Genomic DNA, 8,773 nt, shown 5'->3' with positions numbered 1-8,773 from the left:
TGGCACTCGATTGGACTGCCTACTTGGAGGCTCTGATTGGCTAGTAATGTTTGAGTGACAGCAACCTTAAACCGCTAAGGGCAGAAGGGACCAGTACAGCCTTTCACTCCCAGCCCTGCCTTCTCCCCTGAGTGTGGACCTGAGTGAGCTCCAGTGAGATCTACATGTACACAGAAAATGTTTCTTCCTCCCAGAGCTTGCACGGCTGTCTTCTGGCACTTATCAGGCACGACTTGCTTCAGAGCACAGGACCGCTCATGTGCACTGCCCACTACACAATTCTGCTTAAATGCAATTTTCCCCGGATCTGAAACAGGTCTGCACCTTTAGCGAAACTCCCGACTGGGAAGGATTGTGGCTTTACCTATAATTTCTCCTTTCCACCAAAGACAATTTCTGTCACTCACAACTCTTTAGCCAATCAGGGCATCGGGACATGCTGTTCCCTCAGAAGCACAGGTAGGAGGCGGGTTTTCCCTCCTGGCGGTGCTCGGTGTTCTGCTTTGCCTCTGCGGGAGAGATATCTGGGGGGCAGGAGTGCAGTGTGCTGTGGGCCCTCTGCGCAGCCATGAGGACAGCGCGGAACCGCGCCATTTTGAACCTTATGTAAGCGAGTAGCAGCCATCCCTTACGGAGTAGGGCATCCGACTGAGTTGGCTCTGTCACCCGGGGCTGGGCCAGGGTGACAGTGGGAGAGCATTCTGTAGTCTTCGGAAACCTGAGATTGACTCCTCCTAGCGGCCCGCGGGCCAGAGGCTTCTTTTGACACTGATACTGTGTGGGCCCAGCAGCAGTGATGATTTTGGCGGTTTTTAATTGCAGATTTTTATAAAAGACCGAGTCTCATTAAGTAACTTTCACTGGATGGAACTTGGCATGTAGACCAAGCTGGTCTAGAACTCACATAGATCTGCCTGTCTACACCTTCTGACTTGAGTTGAAGGCGTAGGCTTCTCTTACTGGAACTGGTGGCCTTTTGGTGTTGGACCGTAAGGCATTCTAGTTTCTTTTTGGTTAAGTTTCTGATTATAGTTTTGTTACTCTGTTCGTTCCCAAGTGTTAGTACACCATTTTGATTATTGTAATGTTGGGACAATTTCAAAGATCTCTGTCTATGTGTGTAAGAACAAACATTCATCAATAATAGTCATTTCCTCCATGATCCACTCAACAGTTACCTAGCAACAGCCAGGTAAGAGCCTGGCTTGATATAAAAGGACTGTTTGCTCGCTCGCTCTCTCTCTCTCTCTCTCTCTCTTTGTCTCTCTCTCTTCGCCCAGATGTCCCAGCCAGCCTCCTCCCTTCTTTCTCTCTTCTCTTTCTGTTCCTCTCTGTCCCCCTCTTCTCTGCCTGTTACAAAAGGTCCCAAATAAATTCCCTTTTATAGTAAGCCCATCCTATGGCTGATTTCTCAGAGGGAATGCTTTGGCATGGACATGGGCATGGGCCTAGGCAGCACTCCTTTGGCACCACTGGCTCCGTTTTATAAAATACATTTAATTAATATATGACATCTAGATGATAATTTCTTCTACTCAGATCTCTGATTACATTGACACCTAAGCTAGCTGCAGCTTGACAGCTAGAGAAGGGGCAACTAGCTTGTTACCCCAAGGTAATCCACCACCATATTAGCTCATTAGTCAGTTCATTAGCTAGTTAAGACTACCAGATCTCTTATCAAAGAGACAGACTGGTTGCCTTGCTCACAGGATTCATGATAAAAGATAGACAAATTTCAGATGTAATCTTTCACAGGTGTAACCTTCTGCTACCCCCTTATCTAAAAAACTGTTTGCAATGACTGATCCCCAGTGATCAACCACCTATGTCTCATGGCAAATAATTGTATGGAAAGATGTAACTTTATGAAAGGTCTGAGGATACAAGCTCAAGTTATGAGGATCCAAGAAAATATTTGAGGATAGAAAGTGTCTTGAGGTCGATAATTGCAAGATATAAAGGTTGGAGGACATAAAAAGAAAACTTAGTAATAGGAAAATGATTAAGGTACAAAATGCTTCAGATTTCTTCCCTCCCCCCACCCTCTCCCCCACCCTGCCAGGCCACTGTTATATTAAGACTTCAAAAGTTCAGAATTCTAACATTAATCAATGGAGTTGTGATAAATCACTGTTATTGTGATAAAACATTACAATATATGATCTACTTTCATAGTCATGAGTTCAAGATTTTAGGTTTCTGTTGACTATCTTTTTTTAAGTATGACCTTTAAAATGATCCCTGTCTTTGATCAAACCTATTTTCTAGCTGGCATGGTGGCACACAAGTGTCATCCCAGCACTTGGGAGCCTGAGGCAGGAGAATCTCTTGAGACTAGGAGTTTGAGGCCAGCTTAGGCAGTACAGTCAGGTGCTGCCTCTATGTCTAGATGCAGCCACAAGACAAGCATGTAAACAACTCCAGGTCCAGGGCAGAAGCCACGTGGCACACCAGAAACCCAGTGAGGCCAAGGATGTTCAGATAGGGCAGATGTGACTGGAGAGGCAGGGCAAGGAAGGCAATGGTAGCTGCTGGTTAGCAATAAGAGGCAAAGTCTAGGGAAAATCATAGGTGCTAAGGCCTAAGGACCAAAGGACCCAGCAATAGGCCAACCTTTCTCATCCTGGAGTGACTACTCAAAGAGGAAGGAGGCCTGAGTCCTGGGTTGCTGGAAGCTACTGGGTTCAGGAGCAGGTCCATAGTGGGGTCCTGCTGAGATCAGAGCATGTTGTAGAACATCTGAAGGGAAGATATGGACTGAAGGAGAACAGGCTACAAGTGCAGAAATTTTACAGTACTTTTGTGAAGCACAGCAGGAAAATGGGATGAGGGTGAAGGGGAGTAGCAAGCAGTGTCTGTAGACCTTGGGCAACTTCAATGCAGGGTTCACAGAGCCCAGGAACCATCCAGGGGCTCAGTGCCATGAGGCAGAAGGGCCTGCCAGAGGATAAGAGTCTGGTTCTTCTCAGGACGGTGTCCCTCAAAGATTGAAAGGCTCTGAAGTGGAAATTTCTGGCTTCCTTGGAAACTCAAATAATGAATGCATAACTAAATGATTTATTGAAAACCTAACCACTGTGTGAACAACTGAACTGTCACTTCGCCTGCTGTGAGCAGACAAGTAAGTTTTATTTATTAGTGACACTCACTGTATCAAAAACACTCAAGGACAGGTCTCATGTTCAGGAGTAATTGACCAATAAAATAATGGATACAGTTTTTTTGGTGTTCTTTTATTTGTTTACAGGTTGGTAGCTTGTGTGTGTGTGTGTGTGTGTGTGTGTGTGTGTGTGTGTGTGTGTGTGTGTGTGTTTTTATCTTATTTTCTTTTGCTTTGGGGGTTTGATGTTCTATTAGGGTTTCATTTGTTTTTGAGGAAAAAAAACTTACAGTTGGGCATGCAGGGAGAGGGAAAGGAACTGGAAGGACTTGAGAAAGAGGAAGAATGTAATCAAAATTTATTTAAAATTAAAAATTGATTTAAATAATAAAAGGGGAAAATTAAGACTAAGAGAGGAAGAAGGATAACCAAGAGACCGGAGAAAGGAAACAAGTTCAGCTATAACTACTCAAACACAAAGTACAAGGAAGAACACAAACATTTATTTGCTTTTTTTATATGAGTACATAAAATAAATCTTTAAAAAAAGAATATCTATGAACAATACTCACAGTCTACTTCATACCAATGGGACCATATCTGAGCTTTTTTTTTCTTTACCTTCTTAATAGTTCATTTATTTATTTACTCATTTTTATTCACTTTACAACCCCATCTCAGCCCCCTCCCTACTCTCCTGCCAGCTCTATGCTCACAAACCCCTCCCACATTACTCCTTGCCTTCTCATATGTATGTGTGTGTGCATGTGCGTGTGCGTATGTGTGTGTATCAGAAATGGATGGAAGGAGGGAACTGAGTGGGAGAGGGATAAGGAGGGAAAGGGGGTGAGGATCACGTTAGAGGACAGTGGGGGTGGAGGGGCTGGAGAAGGCTGGGAGAGAGAAAAAAATTGATGGGTGGAGCGCCTCTTGGATGAGACAGAGACCTGGGATGGGGAAAAGCTATCAAGAGTCTATGGGAGTGACCCTAGCTGAGACTCCTAGCAGCTGGAGATTTGGAGACAAAAGTAGCCACATCCTGTAGCCAGGTGGGATTTCAAGTAGAGGAATGGGGGGCACAAACCCAATCTCAAAAACTTTGATCCAAATCTGTCCTGCCTACAAGATGTGCAGGAATTAAGATGGAGTAGAAGTTGTGGGACCGGCCACCAATGACTGGCCGAAATTGAGACAAGTGCCTGGGAGAAAGCCTACCACTGACACAATGAATGATACTCTTACATTAATGATATGCTTACAGATGCAGAGTCTCACAGGTAAACATTAGGTGGAGATCAGGGAGACAGGTGAAAGACAGAAGGGTTGAGGGAGGCAGAGGGTTCAAGGATACAACAAGAAGACCCACAGAGTCCACTAACCTGGGCCCATGAGGGCTCACAGCGACTAAATCACTAACCAAAGAAAATCCAGGGTTAGATCTAGGTACTATACATATTTGTAGTTGATGTGCAGCTTGGTCTTCCTGTTGTTCCATTAACAATGGGAGTGGCCAAATAAATCAGTAGCCTTCCTCTATAAAAAAGAGAAACAAGCTGAGAAAGAAATTAGGGAAACGACACCCTTCATAATAGTCCCAAATAATATAAAATACCTCGATGTGACTTTAACCAAACAAGTAAAAGATCTGTATGATAACAACTTCAAGCCGCTGAAGAAAGAAATTGAAGACCTCAGAAGATGGAAAGATCTCCCATGCTCATGGATTGGCAGGATCAACATAGTAAAAATGGCCATTTTACCAAAATCGATCTACAGATTCAATGCAATCCCCATCAAAATACCAGTCCAATTCTTCAGAGAGGTAGACACAACAATTTGCAAATTCATCTGGAATAACAAAAACCCAGGATAGCTAAAACTATCCTCAACAATAAAAGGACTTCTGGGGGAATCACTATCCCTGAACTCAAGAAGTATTACAGAGCAATAGTGATAAAAACTGCATGGTATTGATACAGAGACAAACAGATAGACCAGTGGAATAGAATTGAAGTCCCAGAAATGAACCCACGAACCTATGGTCACTTGATTTTTGACAAAGGGGCCAAAACCATCCAATGGAAAAAAGACAGCATTTTCAACAAATGGTGCTGGTTCAACTGGAGGTCAGCATGTAGAAGAATGCAGATTGATCCATGCTTATCACCCTGTACAAAGCTTAAGTCCAAGTGGATAAAGGACCTCCACATCAAACCAGACACAATCTAATAGAAGAAAAAGTGGGGAAGCATCTAGAACACATGGGCACTGGAGAAAATTTCCTGAACAAAACACCAATGGCTTATGCTCTAAGATCAAGAATCGACAAATGGGATCTCATAAAACTGCAAACCTTCTGTAAGGCAAAGGACACTGGTTAGGACAAAATGGCAACCAACAGATTGGGAAAAGATCTTTACCATTCCTACAACAGATAGAAGGCTTATATCCAAAATATACAAAGAGCTCAAGAAGTTAGACTGCAGGAAGACAAATAACCCTATTAAAAAATGGGGTTCAGAGCTAAACAAAGAATTCACAGCTGAGGAATGCCAAATGGCTGAGAAACACCTAAAGAAATGTTCAACATCTTTAGTCATAAGGGAAATGCAAATCAAAACAACCCTGAGATTTCACCTCACACCAGGGAGAATGGCTAAGATCAAAAGCTCAGGTGACAGCAAATGCTGGCGAGGATATGGTGAAAGAGGAACACTCCTCCATTGTTGGTGGGACTGCAGACTGGTACAACCATTCTGGAAATCAGTCTGGATGTTCCTCAGAAAATTGGACATTGAACTACCTGAGGACCTAGCTATACCTCTCTTGGGCATATACCCAAAAGATGCCCCAACATATAACAAAGACACATGCTCCACTATGTTCATAGCAGCCTTATTTATAATAGCCAGAAGCTGGAAAGAACCCAGATGCCCTTCAACAGAGGAATGGATACAGAAAATGTGGTACATCTACAAATGGAATATTACTCAGCTATCAAAAACAATGACTTTTTGAAATTCATAGGCAAATGGATGGAACTGGAAAATATCATCCTGAGTGAGATAACCCAATCACAGAAAAACACACATGGTATGCACTCATTGATAAGTGGCTATTAGCCCAAATGCTTGAATTACCCTAGATGCACAGAACACATGAAACTCAAGAAGGATGACCAAAATGCGAATGCTTCACTCCTTCTTTAAAAGGCGAACAAGAATACCCTTGGCAGGGAATAGGGAGGCAAAAAAGTTTAGAACAGAGGCAGAAGGAACACCCATTTTGAGCCTGCCCCACATGTGGCCCATACATATACAGCCACCAAACTAGATAAGTTGGATGAAGCAAAGAAGTGCAGGCCAACAGGAACCGGATGTAGATCTCTCCTGAGAGACACAGCAAGAATACAGCAAATACATAGGCGAATGCCAACAGCAATCCACTGAACTGAGAACAGGACCCCCGTTGAAGGAACCAGAGAAAGGACTGGAAGAGCTTGAAGGGGCTTGAGACACCATATGAACAACAATGCCAACCAACCAGAGCTTCCAGGGACTAAGCCACTTCCCAAAGACTATACATGGACTGACCCTGGGCTCCAACCTCATAGGTAGCAATGAATATCCTAGTAAGAGCACCAGTGGAAGGGAAGCCCTTGGTCCTGCCAAGACTGAACCCCCAGTGAACGTGATTGTTGGGAGGAGGGTGGTAATGGGGGGAGGATTGGGAGGGGAAGCCCATATAGAAGGGAAGAGGGTGGGGTTATGGGGATGTTGACCTGGCAACCGGGAACGGGAATAACAATTGAAATGTAAATAAGAAATACTCAAATTAATAAAGATGAAACAACAACAACAACAACAACAACAAAAACTAATTGGAGTGGCAGCTGTCTCTGACTTTTGTTGGCTGCCTTTGGATCTTTCTGCTCACCTAATTTCTGGTGGATCCTGCTCTTCTCTCCTAACCTACTCTCTCTTACTGAATGCAGTGAAAATGCAGCAGAATCGAAGACACAAAGTCCCACCTGGGCAGTGAGGTAGGTAGACTAATTGCTGATCTTTACCTCTCCCTCTGTTCTTACAAATCTATGCCCCAAATTTCATCTAACAAAGCATGTTTTGCAGCATTTCCTCCCTTACAGCCCTTATCTATAACATATCATACTGATTTATCCATCCAAACTTGAATTACCCAACTAATTGCACTGTTCCTACCTCAAATGACAGAAAGCATTTCCTGGGAAAACAAAGGCCAGCTTTACCAGGGAAGCAAGGAGAATAATTTTAGATCTTCATTCATCCATGTCCAAGAATTAGGACATCCATTTTAGTTTCTTTTCTACTTACCACTTCATTATCGTCATTACTTAACCTCTACCCTGTATCTTCACAAAGGTTGACTTTTACTTAAGAATAAATTGACCTTTACCTTTACCTTACCTACTAAGCAGTGCCCAGGTATCATCACTTCTCTTGGCAGAAGTCTATGTTCTTTGAAAGGTGATGGACCCTGACATGAAAATTAACTTCCCATGGTTTGAGTTGGATGAGTCATTTACTCTGCTAAGGAAATGTTTGTTAACTAAAGGTTTTGTTCTACTATCAATAATCTATATAAACTGTTTGAAAACTTATGTTCTGAGAGGGAAGACATTGTGACTTATCTATAAAGTTCCAAGAGAATCTAGGAGAAAAAGTAGTTATTTATAGTGATTTGTATATACTCAAGACCTCTTGGTCTTTCCCCTGTCCACTGGTGACCTTATTCATTTAGCTCATGCTTAGCTACCATGCTGGTGAGACTTTAAGGGTATCACTTTTGATCTTACTAGGAAACATGATCTCACTATAAAGTTCCCAATCCTCTGGCTCTTATGGTCTAGTCTTTCTGCTCCCTCTTCAGAAATGGTCTTTGATATATGAGTGTTTTTCTACATGTGTCATTGATACTACAACTCTGCATGTTAATTGGTTGTGCTTTTCTGTAGTCATCTCTGTGTTGCAAACAGAAGTTTTCTTGATGAGAGGTGACAGTTGTATTTATTTGTAGGTATAAAGGCAAATATTTATAGATTGTAGGGATTTTGCTAGTTTAATAAATTAGTGCTTGTGGAGTCTTCTTAGATAACCACCTAACAAAGTAGTTAGCTAGGAATCCATCCTAGTAGCTAGCCTGGGTTTTTCCCTCTAGTTGAGTGGGTCTTAAATCTAATTAAAACTGTTGTTTATTGTCAAGGTATATGTGCCACTACTTTACTGTTACTTATTGTGCAATCCTAGTCACCGATGTGGTTAACAAGCACCATAGCTATGAAAGACTTGATTGCTTGTCTTTTTTGGGAACTAGCTTCTGGTACCATAATAGCTAGTCCCAGGGAGGGAGCATTCAGCACAGTTCCAGCTCAGGAATCTCTGGGCTCTGTGTCCTTAGCAATGGATACATCCCTTCCACGTCTGTGGTCAGGTAAAGGACCAATAGACTGTAGGTTTTCATAGTCTCTTGGATAGCCCTGGTCAACAATTCAAAAGAACTTCTCAGGACTGCTATTAGGATTTTAGTTAGGTTCTCTGTTCTTGGAGGGTTCTCAGCTAAGGTAAGATACTTAACTATATATGTAGTTTTATAAACAGAATTGAGTGAAGTTTGGCTTCAAGGCAAAGAGTT

The sequence above is a fragment of the Rattus rattus genome, chromosome 2 (genome assembly GCF_011064425.1).
Source record: "Rattus rattus isolate New Zealand chromosome 2, Rrattus_CSIRO_v1, whole genome shotgun sequence".
Classification (NCBI taxonomy): Eukaryota; Metazoa; Chordata; class Mammalia; order Rodentia; family Muridae; genus Rattus; species Rattus rattus.
The sequence above is the reverse complement of the archived record's forward strand: the minus strand, read 5'-3'. Positions refer to the sequence as shown.